Source organism: Chlorocebus sabaeus, chromosome 14 (assembly GCF_047675955.1).
Source record: "Chlorocebus sabaeus isolate Y175 chromosome 14, mChlSab1.0.hap1, whole genome shotgun sequence".
NCBI lineage: Eukaryota > Metazoa > Chordata > Mammalia > Primates > Cercopithecidae > Chlorocebus > Chlorocebus sabaeus.
The window spans coordinates 69,009,750-69,029,366 of record NC_132917.1 but is presented as its reverse complement, the minus strand read 5'-3'; the positions used below and the strand labels follow the sequence as shown (position 1 = coordinate 69,029,366).

Here is a 19,617-nt window from a genome sequence, read left to right as displayed (position 1 = left end):
TTCAACTTGTCATTGGCAGGACCAGGTGGAGATGAGAACACAGTTTATGTGCCAGAGTTTAAAACTCCAAGGGAAGAGTGGAGGTGTGGTTTTTGCTCACTGCATACCCAAAGGTTAACTGAAATTGGGTATACATCTACATCCAAGATTAAGCAAATCATCTGTAATTTTTAGCCATTTCCTCCTTTGGGCAATTCATATTTCCTTAGGCAAACAAGGTCTTGCCTGATTTTCTGATATTCTTTCTCTTAACACCTCAGTTTGGTTATTCTGATATAAAGAATCCAGCACACAATGAAGATATTAAAACCTTCTTCACCTTAAGCAAACCTCCTCAAAAATTAGAACATTTATGGATCATTTTGGTCATGATGATGATGGTGTTGATGATAGTGATGTTGGCCCTTGTTTGATCTAAGCTTCAACAGTGACCTCCCAGCTTGGATCAGCCTTACTGGAGCTAAAGGAGACAATCTTGAGTTGCTTTGCTCATGTACTGAGTGCTATCCTTCCAACGACAGCTTTCCTTATTCCTCCATTTGTGTAATAAGGAAGTAGGAAAACTCAGGACTTTCATCTCTTCAGGCTGGTAAATTTCGTAGGAAAGAAAAGTTACCAAAAAAACGAGAAAAGACAACGGGAGGAAGACTGCAGGGGACTTGGAGAGTGACACAGGATAATTAGAATTCTCTAATTCTTTAGAATTTCTCTTCTAGAGAAGAGAAATTGGCTCTGAGTAAGGCATGGCATTTCCTTTGGTCTGTTAATGTCCAAGTTACAGGTCACATGAGTCTGTACAGCTTTCCTCCCTATGCATGCACCCTTGAAGTGATCTCAAGTCCTGGGCCATCTTCCAGCCTGCACAGGCCTCCAGGGGCCTTCTGAGTAGAGGTGACCTGACGCTCATCAGAGCTACTCCAGGCTGAAGGAGAGCCAGCTCCTTGCTTCTCCACACTGGACCTCAGGGTCCCCAAAAGTTGGGACACGCTGATAGTAAAGAGCCTCTTTCTGAAGGCAAATCATAAAGATATGCATTCTTTAAATAAATAAAAGGATGCCACCTCCCCTCATATCTGAAAGCACATTAAAGAGCACAGAAAGCATCAGTTTTAAAAAGTGATTACAAAACTGTAATTTATGCAGAATGGAACCTCACAGAAGGTTCTGGGCCATGCAAAAGTGGTTTATACACCACAAATGTCAGTCTCACAGCTTCAGAACATTTCCTTGTGAATGAGAAGAGTCCTCTGAGTTTCTCATCTTGATATGCAAGGGCTGGGGCTGGGTCCCTCCTGCAGGAGTCTGAGGCAACCTAGATAAGGATGCCTCCTCCTCCAGCATCTTTTCGCTCTCCACCCTTTTTTCACCATCCGGCGACTCCAGGGTCACCCTCAGCCCTCTTCTGGTCTGCTGTTATTCTGCCTGATATTACAGTAGCCTCCTAAATGGTCTCTGGGGAAACGAAATTTTTCTTGAGTTGCTTGTTTGTAACTAGAGAGTTCATTACTACTGTTACATTGAATGACTAACTACAACTTTGCTGTGGGGGCAGATGGAGACAATGATAGTTCTGTCACTCTGGAATTAATATCTGGGAAGACATCACTGTCCACTTAAAATCACTGAAGGAATATTGAACACTGGCCTTTTAAGCTGTCAATGTTTTCCACTTTTAAAGGTTCAAATCTGGAGCCAGTCTGTTAGAAAACATTACCTCATCACACTGTCACTGGGTGAAGAAAAAAATTGTAAACTAACTGAAGATTGAATTTCATACCAAAGCTCTGAGTCCAGAAACCTTGGGGATCACTAGACAAGGAGAATGACAAGAAGAGAGGAGAGTGATTTTTCAGCAATGGTGAGCTTGCAAATGAGTGTCCTGGGAGACCTGGGCCACAGAAGTGAAGGTAGTGTTGGATGTAATGTCAGTGGAAGTGACCACTGCAGAGAACCACTGTGTCCTGGTGTGACCAGTCACTCACACCTCCTCGCTCAGGCTTTGAATTAATAGGCTGGAACATTTTTCCACCTGCCAAGGAGTCTAGCTCAGACATCACAGATCTGGTTCTAAAGTTATCCCTTAAAGCTCACATCTGCTTCTCTCTTCTCTTAAATGACCATTTCTTTTATTAAATAAAAGCAATTAAAGGCATTTAAAAATTCTATGGCAAAAGAGAAGAGAAAATCTTGGGCTCACTATCCCAACACAGTCAATTGTTATTATTTGGAAAGTATATATTTATTTCCACATTTCATCATTTTCACATTTCAATGGATCTCCTATTTTGAGGTGATGCAACAGGAATCTTTTTTTTTTTTTTTTTTTTCCACAGTGGGGAAAACTAAGTTTAGGCAAAACTTAATTGACTCACTGAGAGTCTCTCTTTGATTGTTCTATGATCAGAACTAAGATGCTACTGAGTCTTTTTTGTTCTTTCTTTATTCTTAGATCCCCTTTTACTCTCACTCAAATGAAAGCTGAATTACGATATAGGGACAAGATGGGGCCTAATCTGGAGAACTGAAAAGAAATAACCTTTTGTGTCAGTATATGAGCTAATAAGTCCCCCTGACTCTGATATCTCCTTATGTGAGATCTTACTGTATTTTAGGTGCATAAAACTGTAAAGATACTCTTTGAAAAGTATTCTTGAATAGATCTCAATGGGAGATGACTCTTTTGAGGAACAGCATCCACTGGGCTCTGCTCCTCTGTAATTAGAGAGTCCCTTTACAGCTCGTAGTCAACAAGTAGCTGTTATAAATGTGTAGTGTCATTTAAGAGCCCCATATTGTTGCAAAAAATAAAAACCCCAAACAATGCCTTCCCATAGGTTTCCACTTCTCAATGTATAAATGAATATTCATTACATTTTTCTATGCATTCCCTCCATCTCCTCTATTCCTTAAATGATGTTTTATTTAATAGGCTTTCATTTTATTAAGATAGCACATATGAGCAGTATTCCCAGGATATATCAAATAAAATCACACTTTATATTTGAGGTAAAAATAATCTCTTTAAGAGTCTCAAGATGACTTGATACATGGAGAGAGATCACTGGAGCATAGGGACTTCCAGGGCTCAACTGTTCCATCCTTTAGTTTCATAGTTAGCTAGGATTGGCCCCCAACAATCTGTTCAGAGAAAAAACAACTGCCCTGTCTGCACAGAGCGGAGTCCACTTGCCACCCCTAAATTCATTCTAAGAAGTACATTCAACTTAAGCTGAGACACAGAATACATGTTTTGAAAAGTTGTTTTAAAGAATAAATAACAATATATACATACTTGCTTTAAGAAAGATGATCATAACTTATAATAGTAGAAAGAGGCCTTTTATGTTCTACATACAAGCTGTAATCTTACTAGTGTCACAGACCCAGAGATTTCAGGGCAATGACTTGTTGCCCCATTGACAATACATGGGAAAACTCCGGAAGTCTTCGTCTATTTACCTACATTTAGACATTTCTCATCACTCCAGGCTCTAATGGTAATGTCTGGTGAATGAGGAAACCCACTTTAAGAGAAAGACACTACAACTGCGATGGTTTAATTTTGGTCAGGAAACTCAAAGTCTAGAACAGCCTTCCTTAACGACCCCTTCAGCAGCTCTGTATGAAGAGGAGAGAACAAAAACCACACTCCCCTAGGTGGAAAATCTGAGCCACAAAGAGGAAGGTCAGGGCACAGAACCAGTGTTTCTTTGCAGCCATGAGACTGCCCTGGCTTCCTATATGAATATTTCTGTTCACTATTTTTTTTTTTTTTTTTTGAGTAGGTGGAACCATCAGTAACAAAAATGGTAACTAAAATAGACTTCAAGTTACTTGGCCACCCATTGCTTTAAATTATGACTCTTAACTGCAGATTTAATAAAATGCAAAAAGATACTGTCTGCAGTTTGAGACGGTTTCCCTCCAATAAAACTTTCCTTTGAAGGTATTATTTTGCTTTTCAGCAGCCAAAACCTGTTCAAAAAAATCAGGAAGGATGGAGATGCTTATGGGAGGGCTTAACATAGTGAGAAAGGGGACCCTTCTGATGGTGGAGGAGTCTGTGGTCAAGTTCAAAGCTGCTGGTCTGGGGAAACTCCTGTCTCAGATGGACAACAGGGCATATGGGCACTTTCTACCATGTGTGCTGATGACCCTTGGCTGGGAGGGGTGCCTGATGCATGGGAGATGGAGTCAGGATGCTGACGAGAACTGGACAAGCTGGAACAATAGGCTAAATTAGACAAGATGATAGTTAGGATTAAAAACATAAGAAAATCCACTGAAGAAGAAACTGTGATCTGGCATGGGGGGCCCCCTGGCCCAGTTTCAGCCTGCATGAAGAGGATCTGGGGGTTTCAGACCATCTGGTCAACAGGGGGCAGCTTCGTAACATGACTGCCCAAGGAAAGCAAATGGGTTCTCAGGCCACGCCATGACGTCTGCGCCCCTTCCTCAGGTTACCAGCCTGCTCCATCCTGCCTAGCATGAGATCATATCTGCCGAGGCACTGTGGGCACTTTAGTCAAGAGGTTTTGGGCAAGCTGGGAAGCTTTCTAGGACAATGACTTGGTCATAAGCATCCGTTGGGTTGTTTGTTAAAAGCAGAGGACAAAGTTCCACCCTATATCTACTGAATCATGATTACCAAGAGAATTTGTCATTTTAATACACATTGATAGCATAACACTTAATAAGTACTGCTTATAATCAGAAAGCCTTGTAATACACAAAGATAATGAGCTTGTTTAGCATATAATATAGTGCCTGGCTCATGGTGAAGGGCTCAATACAACTCAATAAGAAATACTCAATATTGCTTATTGTGGCTTATTAGCAATATAAAAAAATGGTGAATGCATAAAAGAACAAGATGTACTCATAGCCAGTTGGTTAAGGGAGATAGATACCCTAATTTTCATCACCAGGGTGTGTGTGTGTGTGTGTCCTCCTTCTGGAGGACACTGTGATGTTACCTAGGTTCAAATTCCTTAAGTTAGAGGGATTAACCTTTCTCCCTTTGGGGAATTTCTGGCAGGTTGAGGAGGTAACTATGCACACAGAAGCCTTTATAGTCACAGCAAGGGCCTACAGCCCATTTTGCCTGTGCATGCTCTAAATCAACCCCAAACCGAATAGTAGGACCACCAGAACTCTGATTAGGGACCTGGGGACTGCCTCCCAAGAAGAGGCTGGTTCTGGGGCAAGCTGCCCTTCTGTGGTGGATGAGGAAGTTGTGATCTTGGGCCTTATTGTGGCTTAATTCTTCTAAGCATTCATTAAGTCCATGAAATAATAATCATAATAAAATCTCTACATCATAGCCATTGACAGAACTTAGAGTGGGTTTCCCGATGTCAAAACAGAGCAGTTATTAAGGGTCCTGGCTTGTTTTAATTGGACCTGGGCCTTTCAGACCAAAGTCGCTCCAGCCTCTGGAACCATTCATACTCCTTCTGCCTTGATGATCCCCACCCCAATTAAGTGGTGAGTCTAGATGGGGCAGGGATATTTAATAGGCCTTTGGTTTTCTGTAAGCCTTTTATTAATGCTGTAAGTTACAGTGGCTAGATACTCTAGGCTGGGTTTCACCTTCTGGGGCTGGGTTCCTGGCTGTCATGGTTTTGTTCTCAGTGTGATTTTCAAGTTGTTAATGTTAAAGCAGGAAGTACTATCCCTCCTAGAACAGCCCAGGTTGACCTAAATGGCGTAAGTGCTTTAGGAAGAAGGAATCTGGCAGACAGAATCCCTTGCCCTTTCTGCGGATCTTCCCAGCAGCTCTCTGCTCTTAACCTACCCACGTCACTCTCCAGTGTATTTTCCAGTGAAAAGGGCTAACTACCCCTGCATTTCCCAAGCAGTTTGAATTCCTGGCTATGGCACACTGAGTTGATTACTTTTGCAATGACAACATGATGAAATTTCCCTACTGACTTATCCTCAGTATAAAAATATAAAGGGATACCCATTCCCCGCCTTTTTTTTCCAGAACTGAAAATAAAACTTAAAATTCCCAGCTGTCATTTAGTACTATTGTCTTCAGCTTGAGGGCATTTAAAAGAAATTGGCTTTAGAAAGTGACCCAGATCATCTAAAGCCCACTACAGCTGAATCTTGCCAGCTTAATTTTAATCTACAAAGGCATGGAGTGACTTTTCTGTAGTTTCACACAAGGGCTGGGAGAATTAACTGTTAGAACCTTTGCCTCCTTGGTTGACCTTGTTCATTTGAGGATCTTCTACCCGGCTCCTCTCTGCCTCCCTAACAGTTGCTCAAGGAGATGACAGGAATCCCTTGTCCTGAGATCTCTGGGGGTTAGAAGCCACCCTGAAGAACCTGTCCATGAGATAACCTGTGTGTCCCTCTGAAAAGTAGCTTCCTTCAGGAATCAGCCTGGGGCCAGTCCAGTAGGGCCTTGGTTTCACCTGGGGGTAGCAAATTCACAAGCTAGGTGACTGAAAGGAGACAGACATTCTCTCATAATTTCTTCTCCATGAAATTCGAGCTCTACAGGGAAGAGGATCTTTTCCGTATACCACCTAGTGCCTAGAGAAAGAATTGAACTGGGTGCCAATGAATAGCCCCCTCACACATAGGCCCTCTACCCAGGCCTGCTCCTTGTCCCATCCCCACCCCTGACTTGCAGTAGTTAACTAATAAGGGTATTTTCTTTTAATAATAACAATGCTGATATGTACCAGTCACTGTGCTGAGCACTTCATGCACAATATTGCATACACTAAATGCACAATATTGCTTTTAGTAATCACAACCATGAACTCCCATGAGCTCATTTTACAAGTTCAGAGTGGGTCATTAGTCAAAACCACACAGGGAGTGGTAGGGCTAGCTTTCAAACCTAGCTCTGCTCATGGGAAGTCTCTGTTCTTACACTCTCACCTAGGTGATCTTGAGCCCTGAGTTGATGTTGTTGATACAGAAATAATTACACAAAATTGAACTCTCTGAGATTCACATTGTGCTCTTGCAACAGGCGAGTGGCCCATCCTCTCCAGTAAAGCCTCGTTAGGGATGAGGGGGCTACTTGTGTGAGCTGGACACTAGCCAGCAGCAGGGATGGGAGGCCCTGAGGCCCTAAGCACTTTTGGTGGGAACTGCTGACTGGTGAGATGCATGTCAGTCTTTGGCAGGAAGCTAGGACAGATTATTAAACAGATGGCTTATAAGTTCCAAAGACAGGAAACAGTGGTCATCTCTGGGAGCAAAGGTTCGCCGAAAGTGAATTGTGCCAAACCTCATTTTTTTTGCAAGTCTCACTAGATTCATAGATGGGGGCTGACAGATGTAGTTTATCTGCATTTCAGCAGATCAGTTCACACAGTGTCTCAAAGCACATTTAGGGGAAAAATGGAAAGATGTGGGTTAGATGTTTAACTGCAATTGAGATGGCTCAGAGAAGGTTGAACAGGCAGCACCCAAAGAGTGCTGGTTAACTTAGCAATGACAATGGTCACTTGTTCTGAGTGCCAAACACGGGTCAAGAATGTAGCAAGAACAGAGTAAATATTTGTTGGTAGTATTAAACTCATGGGGGAAGTCTTCAGTGGTCCCGTGAAAGGGCTCTTTCTTTGATTTGGCAAACATTTTCAGAATAGATGAAGAGTTTGGGAAGTGGAGGGGACAAGGTCTTCTCCTTGATCAAGGGGAGGGAGCAGCAGGGTCTAGCATCTTCCATTTTCTTTTGACCTCTGGAGCCCAGTCTCTGTGACATGGTGATGGGTGATGATGACTGTGGGACTTTCATTGTGTCTGGACACACTGTGTTTCAGGAGCACTTAGGGATTCTGGGGGAGGTTTGAAGACTACTCTGAGAAAATTGTGTGTGTGCGTGTACATGTGTGTATATATGTGTATGCATGTATATATGTATGTGTGTATATATGTGTATGTATGTATATATGTATGCACGTATATACGTGTGTATATGCATGTATTAATATATGTGTATGTATATATGTATATGTATGTGTATATGCATGTATATGCATGCATGCATGTCTGTATTAATATATATGTATGTGTGTATGCATGTGCATATATGTATATGTATGTGCGTACATGCATGTATATGCATGTATGTATGTATTAATATATATGTATGTGTATGTGTGTATTTGGTTTCCCAGCCCAAACATCTAGAACCCATCTAAAACAGCCCTCTAGAACCAGATTATCTCTGCTTACCTGTTTTCCATATTGGCTTTTTGGTAAGATTTCATTGAAAGAAGTTTTTTTGGCTCAAAAATGTTTGGAAACCATGGAATCTGATGATATCAAAGGTTCCTTCTAGCTCTAAAAATTAATGGTTCTTAAAAATTGTGTAGGAGGAAGCTTGCTAAAGGCGAACTCTAAAAAATACTGGCTCTATCTGCCACTTCCTTTTCACCTCCTGGCGCACACGGTCTCCCTGGCAAGCCTCTAAAAGAACTCCCACCTCGGCCTGCCATCTCCTATCTCGTAAGTGCCTCCCAGCACTCTTCAGGCCCCTGATAGTCTTCCTGTACGTTTGTGGTATCAAATTGTCTTCTTAAGTGTAAATGACTGGCTTCCATTTTCTCAGTGGTGATATCTTTGTTGTTAAAAAATATTTGAACTGATAGAGAGAATATCTGATTAGTAGAGTTTTAAGCAGTGTAGCCAAGTGAAGAATTTGAAGAGGAATGGGAGAAAGGCTTTGGGTCAGTGGAGCCTCCATTAATCTTACCTAGAGAAATATGGCCTTTTGCTCAGGTTCATTAATTTTTTTCAAAGCCATTTTTAAAATACCTACTATGGGCCAGCATTCTACTAGACTCTACTGGGGGGCAAATATTGAGTATCTCAGTTCCCACTTTCATATGGCTTGCAGGCTGAGGAGCAGAGGCTACTTTACTTAAATATTAATTGGTTAATTCAATAATTATTCACTGAGTGCCTATCATAGCTGGGATATAGCAGTGAATAAACCAGATGATGTCTATGCTCCATGGGGCATATATTTAAATGGGTGGATAATTAAAATCTGAGATAAGCATGTAATGAATGTTAAAATGGAAGTTTTGACTATGCTCTGAGCTGTAAGATATTCTAATAAGTTGCCTAATAGGGAAACATCTGTAAACTGACTTCATGATGCTTGGACTCTTCAGCTGGATGAAGGCTATAAAAGGGGCCAGGGCAGGGTGAAGGATGTATGAAGGGATTTCTTGGAGAGAAGACTTGCTGTGCTGTGAGTCTCCAGAGACCCTTCCATTAGAGACTTCATCAAGGCTTCTCTGGGCTTCGCCTCCAGTGCAGTGAGGCTGTCCCCCTGGGGCTACTTGGGGAACTTGGAATGCATTCCCTGAAGATGGCGAATACAGAGTTCTCATGTCTGAGAAAGTGGAGGCAGCCTGTGCCGCAGGATGGAGGGGCTGCAATTGGGTTCGCCCATCCATGCGTCCTGTAAGTCTCTCTCGTGGACCAGATGTGGGTCGTACAGAGGAAGTGCAGAGCAGAGTCATCTTGGATGCTGTACAAGAGGCTATGTAATAGGACAGAGGGACTTTGGCAGTGAGAAGCTGGAGGTGACTGCTAGACCCAGAGGCTGTGGAAGCACCACAAACAAACACTGGGAATAAAGAAACATCTGCCCACGTCAAGGAAACTGCTATAAGGAAGATCCCAAAGGAGCCCCAAGGAGCACCCCAGGGGAAAAAAAGGAGTCAGTGTTAAACACAGGCTGGGCCCACAGAGCACAGGACAGTTTATCATGGGACCAGTTCAAGGAAGACCTACTTTTTCTCCTACCTCTGCTCATCTGCCCCTACCTAGGAGGGGTAAGAAACTGGCTAACAGACTGGGGTGGGGACTAGGAAGAGAAGAGCAAAATGGAGAAACGGGGGAGAGACAACCGCATCCTCCCTTTTCACAGGGTGGGGCTGGGGTTTGGGCTAGCTGGAGGAGGAAGGAAGGTTTACCCTGGCTTAAGTTGGAGGTTTTGATTAATCTCTCAGATTGTACTTTCTACAACTGAATTTGGAGTTTGTTTTTGAGGGTGGACCTGCTTATAGCCTGAGAATACACTGAACAGTTATGGAGCCTGCCATGGGTGTATCTGGTGGCAGGAGAAAAATCTCTCTCAATGAATAAATTTTACAAGGAGTTGAAGGAAATATAAACCAAAGCTTTGTTTTGATCATGTCACTTGTCTTCTTGTCCCACGAACCAGGTACCAGTGCTCAGAAGGGGAGAAACAGTTACCTTGCAGCTGGTCACGGAGGAAGTGATACAGCTTGCAGGCAGGGAATGGCTTGGTTTTCCTTAACCAGGGGATTCCAGCATCATTTTCTCTTCTCCCTCTTCACAGTCCCCAGAAATGCTCTCCTGGACCAGGCTCTTATGGATGTTCAGGTTCTCACCCACATTCAGCTCTTTTTCTCCTACGGGGCTGGCTGTGACTCAGTGTGGAGGCGCTGCTCTGGCCCTGGCCCTCGTCCTGCCCTGGCTGAGCCTGCCTGGCTGTGGCTTGCCCTGGGGGCTGGTGGAGGGACCGCAGCAGCTGGGCTGACCCCCTCCCATGCCCCGCACTGGCCCACTATGCTCAGTGTCCCCACCAGCGTCCCAAGGCTGCTGGCACTGGGGGCATGGTCATCCACTTGCGACTTGTAAAAGTCACAGGGAGTGTTGACTGGAACCCAGGCCTCCTGGCGTCCAGGCCCCGGCTCTTTCCATGACCCACATGTGGGAGACTGACTGAGGTGTTGCCCCGACACTCTGAAATGGAATTTCTGCACAAGCATGAAAGAAATACATCTAGGCATTTAACAGTGTGTCAGAGACAGGAGTCTGGCGACCCCACCAAGCTGTGCTTCCACAGGATGAGCTTTTCCAGGGTGGAGCTCTGGCAAGACCACTGGTCTTTGCAGAAGGTAACCAAGTCAACAGAACTGGCCTGACAGCTTACAGAGAAGGGGCTTTTGGGGGAGATATCTGTTGCATCTTGTTGACAACATGTGTCATTTTGTTTGGCATGTTTTAAATGTACAGAAAAAATAAAAAGAAGCTCTGGTCCCTTTAGGGAAATAGGTTTGTTAAACTGACTGGCCATTTTTATGTGAGTTAAAAGCAGGAAGCAGATGTGGGAATGTTTCTTGTGTCTCCATCTCAGGCAACTGGCCATCTGGCCGACAAAGAGATTATAGGCTGCCCAGCCATGAGAAGCAGCGTTTCAGATGGTCTCTGTAGTGAGCGTACTAGGCCACAGATTTGAGGTTCTAGCCCCAGCTCAAGCTGCTCTGTGACTTTTAGGCCCCTCCTCTGTAAAATGAAGGCACTGGCTTTAGTGGTAGGCCTCTTAACAGCGATTGCTTTAGGGTTGTATAATTTGCACTTTGTATGTTATTGATTTTGTTTAACAGTAATAGCCAGGTGTGGTGGTGGCTCATGTCTGTCATACCAGCATTCTGAGAAGCTGAGGCAGTAGGGTTGCTTGAGGCCAGGAGTTTGAGACCAGACTGGACAGCATAGTCAGACCCTGTCTCTACCAAAAAAAAAAAAAAAGGTGATGTGTACATGTAGTCTTAGCTACTTAGGAGGCTGGGGTGAGAGGGTCACTTGAGCTCAGGAGTTTGAGGCTGCAGTGAGCTATGATCACCACTGCACTCTGGCCTGGGCAATATAGTGAGACCCCATGTCTAAAAAAAATTAGCTAGGCTTGGTGGTATGCACCTGTGATCCCAGCTCTTGGGAGGCAGAGGCAGGAGGATCACTTGAGTCCCAGAGGCCAAAGCAAGAGTGCGCTGTGATCACTCTACTGCACTCCAGCCTGAGTGATGGAACAAGACCTTGTCTAAAAAACACCTCAGTACTAACTGAATATTGTATTATGCTGTTTACAACCTGCCCCTCCCCCAAGAAATGGATACATATGCTGTTTTCTGAATAGTACAAATATAAATATGTATCTATTTTATTATAAAGCATACCTTAGATTAAGGGATCACAGTCTGTGCCTACTCTTAGGCACTGCACTCACTGGTTAGAGCTGACACCCTATGAATGGGCACTGCCCTGCCGCTAAGTGTGACATGGAGCCAGGAACACCTCCTGGGAGCTGCCTTGGATGGTCGTCTATGCAGAACCGCATGGATCTTCTTTTCCACTAAGTACTCAAGGCTGCACTCCCTGGGCTCTGCCTCTTACCTACACTCGATCGAAGTACCACGTCCAAGATCCTGTGAAATTCTCTTTCCCACTGTCACCTCCCTGGTTTTCTCTCCTCTTTCTGTATTCCTCCCATCCTCCTCCTCCCCCCCCCCACTTCTTTCTTTGTGATTCTCCTCTTTTACCTCCTTCCTATTTTTCTTCTTCTTTAATAAAGAATTTATGAATTCCACCATAGGCAAGGTATTAGAGATAGAGGTAGAAACCAGCTATCAAAAGCTAAATGAGTGTGACATAAAGCAATATTATGATGGTCTGAGGCACAAGGCATCTCCAGTCCCAGGAGGGAGGAGCGAAGCTTTCGAGAGAAGAAAGGACTTGGATTGACTTACAATGAGAGAAGGAGCAGGATAATTTGGGCCGGGGATGGCGTGAGCAGATATCCACAGGTGGGAATACACACGGCGAGCAGGCTGAAACAGCGCCTTGGGGGCAGTCTGCCTTGTGCAGGGAGGGCACTAGGGGAAACCCTTCTTAGTCTGTCCTGCATTTCCCAAAGTGCCTTTCACAGAACGTTAGTCCCAAGCGATGCTCTATGAAAACAGATCAGTGATTTACAAGTTTGGGAAATGCTGCATATGTTCCCCCTTTGGAGATTCCCAGTGCATGTCAGCTTATTAAAGCATCTTTGAAGTCCTGCAGAGAAGAAGGCCTCTTTAACATCAAGTGCAACAATTTCCAAATGTATTTGACACCTATGAACAGCTGCAGAATAATTATTCCACATAACACACCTTGTGTGGGCAGGCAGTGGGAACCAGGGAAGGTGTTTAAGGCAGTGTAGTTCTTTGCTGTGTAGGAGTAAAAATTCCCTCATGTCAGAGAGAGATGGGTGTGGAGTCTACACAGATGTGCCCAGCACCTGCTGCTACGGTTGATCCCCCTCTGTGTTCTGAGGAAGAGAGTCGTAGTGCTGGTAAGTGAAAAAGGGTGGGTTTGCATTCCTTAGCACTGAGAGCATCTATTGCCCTTGGGAATTAATGAAGCTTGGTGTATATGCCAAGAAAATGTTTTCACTGGCTGGAGAAGTAGTTGCATATACATATGCATGCAGGTGTAAACTTTTGCTGACTGGCAACCTGTTTTGATCTCATACCCGCCCTGTTTCTCCTTGTTTAGCCAGAGCCTGAGCGTATCCTCTAAGGAAAAGCTTAGGTAACACCTCCTCTCTGTAGTCTTTTCAGACCAGCCCTTGTCTCTGGCTTGTCACCTCCATCCAAGATCTCTCTCTTCTTTATCTTACTGTCAGTGGCAAACAAATTATCACTTCGTGACACACCATCTGGTTCCTTTTTTTTTTTCCTTTTGAGACGGAGTCTCATTCTGTTGCCCAGGCTGGAGTGCAGTGGCATGATCTTGGCTCACTGCAACCTCCACCTCCCGCATTCAAGTGATTCTTGTGCCACGGTCTGCAAGTAGCTGGGACTATAGGCCTGTGCCACCACACCTGGCTAATTTTTGTATTTTTGTTAGAGACGGGGTATTGCCATGTTGTCCAGGCTGGTCTCAAACTCCTGACCTCAAGTGATCCACCCCTGTCGGCCTCCCAGAGTGCTGGGATTACAGGCGTAAGCCACCACACCCAGCCAACATCTGGTTCTTAAATACAGTTTTCCTCCCCCATTCCCTACTAAGGAGTGTGTAACCATGCTGTGCTGAAGGGGGCTTTGTACATTTGCGGATGACTGCATATATGACACCGCATACTTCTGGTTTTTTGGTTTTCAAATGGTAGTGTGTCAAATGAATATGTGAACAGCTCATCTTCCTGCCAGCCAAAAGGAGAGTGAAAGAATAAAATCATTTTGGTTATTCCCACTGACGCCATTTTCGAATACAGCAAGGCCTCCTTATTCATCTTGAATGTGTTTCTAAAGTCAACATGAACAATTAAGAGGCTAACAGCTAGGCAGGGCAATGAATTAACAAGGCAAAACAAAGGGGTAATAAATAATGACAATCTGTCAGTGTTTCATTCTGCCTGCTGGGCATTATTACGGGGTGAACAGAAATTAGATTTCCCTGGGCAGAGTGTTTTTGGATGGACACTGCAGGAGTGAAGAGAGCTGGAGGGACAGTCAGGTGGAAAGAGGGATAAGCCATCCATCAGTCAGTCTCACGGCTTTATCTCCAAAAAACTTCAGACTCCATCCACTTCTCACCATTTCCATTGGGTCCACACTGGTCTACCACCATTGCCTCTCACCCGGGACTCCAACCTTGTCACTGATCTCCAGGCTTTACTCTGGCCTCTGTACAACTGATTCTTCCCACTTCATCCCTGGTCATCTTTGTAGAATGTTAATTAGAGGCAGGCAGTATCCAAGTGTGGAGGATGCTAGGGCACTTGTCTCCCTCCTGCTAAGCCCTCCCCTCCATGTTATATCCAGAGTAAAATCCAAATGTCTTTCCTCAGGTTACAAGCCTGCCTGCGTGGCCATGTCCCCTGCCATCTCTGACCTTACTGCCCACTCATCACTGCTGGCCTCTGAGTTCCTCCAACATGCCAAGCTCTTTCCAGCCTCACAGGCCTTGTGCCTGCTGCTGTCCCCTGATCTTAACGTAGCAGCTCCCTCTTGTCATTCAGATCTCATCTTCAATGTCACCTCTTTAGAGACGGCTTTTCCCACCATGCAGCTTAGATATCCATTGTCTTTCCACTCATCGCTCTGTTTTGATTCTTAGTAGAGCACTTAACACTTGGGTGCTGTGAATCTGAGGATACAGACTCCATGAAAGGACCATATCCCTGTTTACCAGCGTTTAGGACAACAAATAAATATATGTTGAAAGAATCAATGCTAGTTCCTCCGTTTATCAGCTGTGGGGCCCAGGCACTTGAACTCTCTGCAAAGATAATTTCCTTGTATGTAAAACAGGAATGGGAATACCTATGTCATAGGGTCAGAATAAATATATTAGAAAATAATTGTAAGTTATATGGCTCTCGGCAAACATGAACCATCATTATTGCTCTAGTCAACTCAGGTTCCTTTTAGCAAGGTGAGGCTAATATTTGCTTCTCAGGAATTTTTCAAAAATAGAGTAGAACAGATAATCCAATAAATGTACAGATACTTAGAACAAGGTTTTAAAGGATGCAAGTTCTTTCTTCTCTGTGATGATATTGCAGGGAAGAAGCAGTACAGAGACCTTGAATGCTTGTTTGCTTTAATAAAACACTTAACGTGGTGGCAGGCACCTGTAATCTCAGCTACTTGGGAGGCTGAGGCAGGAGGATCACTGGAGCCTGAGAGGTCGGGGCTGCAGTGAGCTGTAACAGTGCCACTGCACTCCAGCCTGGGTTAACAGAGTGGGATGCCATCTCAAAAGAGAACACCCCAAACCCCTAACATGCTGGCTTAGAGCATGTAAGACTTCTGCCTAAGAATAAGAAGTTCGGGATAGGAATTGGTCCAGAAAGGCAAAGTCACAGCTGACCTAATAGAAAACCAGAAAGGGTGGAGATCCATAATTTCTGAAATTCTTACTGTAAATAAAATAGTTGAAGAACTCAGGGCCTGTATAGAAATCATGTCATTTCCCCTTCTCACAAGCATCTTCCAGACTAGTCCTCTGGATGAGCGTGTCCAACAGACACATAATATAAACCACATGGGCCTTTTAAGTTTTCTAGTAACCACATTTATAAAACATAAAAAGAGATAGGTGAAATTAATTTTACTAATATATCTTATTTAACCCAATATATGTAGAATGCTATTTCAACTTATAATTAATATAAAAATCATTAAATAAATATTTCCTATTCTTTTTTTCATATTACTTCCCTGAAAATCGAGAGTGTATTTTGCATTTATAGCATATGTCATTTCTCACTAGCCACATTCAGGTGCTCAATAGCCACATGTGACTAGTGACTGCCTTTTGGGATAGTCTGCTCTAGATTTTACTTTTGAGATGTTCAGGATCTAAAAACATATTTTGCTACTTATAAGAAGGGAGGCCACAATTTTAAAAAATGTGAGTCCATTTGTAATCCCACTAACAGCAGCAGGGGGCGGACAAATGCCTAGGCAAATAGGGGTGGGTCCCCGGCAAAACCCCACCTCCAAGCTGAAATGAATTTAAAGCCTGAAAGCCAAGCTACAAGTCAAATCCACAGACTGGACTGAGAAACCATTTTCCTGTTTGGCACATTTTCCTCTGATTGATCCCACCCTTTACCTATTTTACACATACCTAACCTTTCCTAATCGGTTTTCTACACTGTTGTGCCTACCTTTGAATGTCTTTGCTTTAACCATTTTTGCATACTCACAAACCAATCAGCATGCACTTCCCATTCTGAATCCGTAAAAAGCTCCAGACTCAGCCACACTGGGGGAGAGAGAAACCAGCTGACTGTGTCTCCACTAAGATCTGTTACGTCGCTCAGTAAAATTCTTCTCCATCTTCAAATTGTCAGCATATCCTCATTCTTCTTGGATGTGGGACAAGAGCTTGGGAACTGCTGAATGTAGGTACAAGCTATAACACAGGGCAGGGTGTGGGGGGTGTTGCCAGCGGAGGTCCCAGTTGGCAAACTGGGAAAAATTCTGCTTCACTACCAAGTTGCCTAGTGTTTTTCTACACATGAAGGAAAAAGCCACAGTCAACTCTTCCACTGGCCAATGAAGAACTTAAAAGAAAATTTTCTTAAGATTTTAAGTTCCTGTCATGGAAATACTTTTATCCTCTGATCTCCACAGATGATTTACGACATGTAAAACTGTATGTGAAACTGCATCTTTCTCTTTTTCTCTCTCTTTGGGAAGTGCTAGGAAGATTACTCACAAAAAATCAAATCACATCCCCCAACTCTAATGTTAGTGTTTCTGGGGAAGGCTTATGGAAAGCTGTGTTTCTTCATGGGGGAACAGTTTGTGCCATGGTTTACAAAGCTAAAGAATTTCAATAGTCAAACTGTTGCCATAAAAAAATCAAACTTGGAAATAGAACTAAACATGTTATTAACAGAATGGGCTTGAGAGAGCAAGAGAATTCTTTTGGAGTAAAGTTATCCAAAGTCTATGTGTTCTCCTTTGACACATAAATCTATTATCAAGCTAGTCTTGGACTGTTTTTTGAACAGAAATTGGGTAAGTTTTGCAAAAGACAGGCACAAAGCCTGGCTGTGGATGACACCCTGAGGGTCAGAACATTCATTACAGCATTGGCGTCTACAGAAATTTGAAAGCACAGCAATGTTGCTGGATAAAATTGGCATTTTCATATGGGCAGGGTAACCTTTTTGGAAGCCTTCATGTTGCTTAACAGTGGCCTGCTGTGGGACATAGATATGGGTTTCTGGCTTGATGCAAATTACTTGTAAGGTCTGGTTTTTGCTAGGAGATTCGATTTTGATCTATTACTAAATATATTTGCAACCTGAGGCCCACCAGCAGTGGATCTACTGCAGAACACACTAGTCCAGCTGATGAGGTACTGTGGGACCATGGGATATGGGCAGTTCTCATGGGCTTATTCCTGATTTTGGGGGGTGTGCTTATTGTTTACAAGCACAGAAGGTGGCCTCAGCTCTGCAGCTTCTTTGGCTATCTCTGTACTGCATGGCATCCCCAAGGCCTACAGATGTGGTGGGACACTAAAGCAATGGCTTCTGGAATTCTGCTAAGCTTGCTCCCACTATTCACTCATCTTTCCATTGCTCTCCACCACCACGCCCAAGACAGCCAACCTTGTTGGTCAGAACTACTTCCCTTGTTAGAGAAAGAAGGAAAATAATTTTCTTGCATAGAAACACAGATGATTCCACAGTGGACTTTCCATTAGGCCCACTTTTACTAGTTATACCACTAAGGATAATGCTGCCCATTATTATATCCAATTTTCCAGACTCTGTGACATTTAGGGTTTTCCATTGCAATTCACCTTTAATAAGCTGGAGAGTAAATGGAAAGGCTTTATAAGATTTATTCCCATTTAAAGCTTGTACTTAAGTCAGGGCCACAGAGTCCTTAAAACATAGGTCGCAGTAATTGAGGCCAGTCAATGCTTGGGTGCCAGCTGGTGGGGCCACACCATTCAGTGAAGCAACCAAATTCAGATGCTGGGGGCAAACACAGAAATGGACAGAGGGGCTGAATGCCAGAGGAATGGAATGAGCACCCTCACAGCTAGCTCTGTCATCACTGTGGATTCTCAACGTGACATTGCTCTCATTGGTATTAGCCAAAAAGAAAAAAAAAATGGGAAAACACTAATATTAAATAAATGTTATAAGAACAAATTTATAAAGTGACACTGGTAAAGCCTTGGAGAGTTTTTTAAAAACGAATTTTCTATTTTCAAACAAACTTAAAGAAACAAAAGTTATTAATAAATGGCAATGACAAAAGTATAAATAGCAATGATAATAAAAGTTTAGTGTTTTAAATTTTTAATCAGCCTCATTTTATCTGGACATATCCCTAGAAGACCTTGTGAATTCTCTCTCCTTATTAAAAGACGGAGGATTCATTCATTCAGCTGTCTCTTTTCTTGTGACTCAAATGCAGTTTCCTATGAAGACACATCATAAAAGTTTGCAAACAGCTGTGGCCTGGAGGTTGCAGAAACAATCATACTCCCTGGGACAAGGAAACACATTGAGCTAGATCCTCAGTTCTGTGAGGGAAAGTCTAGAAAAAAAAAAAAAGCCATGGTTCCTGCCCTCAGATTGCTTACAACTTATTCAGGGAGTGAAAAGTCAGTATTAGTTAAAATTAACTTGGTGCTAAATTTTGTGGCTGTAAGCAGAGGAGGAAGGAAGGGCCAGACAATGAGCCTTGACTGGGAGAAGGTCTCGAGCTTTGGTTGAGTGCTGAGTGCCTGAAGGATTTGGGTGGACAAAGACTGGAGAAAGTGGAGCCTGCAGGTGAGGGCTGCTGCACTCCCTACCCTCCCTGGTTGCGGGTCTGTGTGTACTCTCTCAGTTCCTCTCCCTTCTGGCCTTTTACACATGCTGTTCCTCCAACCAGAAGGCCCTTCTCTCCCTGCACTGGAAGAGTTTGTCCTTTGGATCTCAGCCAAATAGTTACTTCTCTTTGGAATTCTGCCCTGATGCCCTAGCCTGGGTTAAATCTTCTGGCTCTATGCTCCCAGAGAACTCCAAACTCCCCCTCATACCATCTACCACGTGGAGCTGTAATTTAGTGATCTTTTCTGACCACTCCAGTGTACACTCCACAAGGGCAGGGATCTCATCTTGTTCATGCTAAATCCCCACTGCCTAGCCTGGTGCCTGCTGGAGAGCGGGAGCTCAAGATGTATTAACTGGATGAAAGGAGTTTCTGTCCCGGACACAGTGTTGGTGGTAAAGTGGGAGGCGGCGAGAGGTGGAATCAGGGAGAGCATGAGGTGATCTGGGAGCACAGCATCCTGTGCAGGAGAGCAGGCCCGTGTGGGAAG

At 43.7% G+C, this 19,617-nt stretch overlaps 1 protein-coding gene across 2 annotated transcripts in view; it reads right to left on the bottom strand.

Moving 5' to 3' along the window:
• Positions 1–19,617, bottom strand: part of ANTXR1 (ANTXR cell adhesion molecule 1) — a 266,535-nt gene that overhangs the window by 53,095 nt on the left and 193,823 nt on the right. The window lies entirely within an intron of this gene.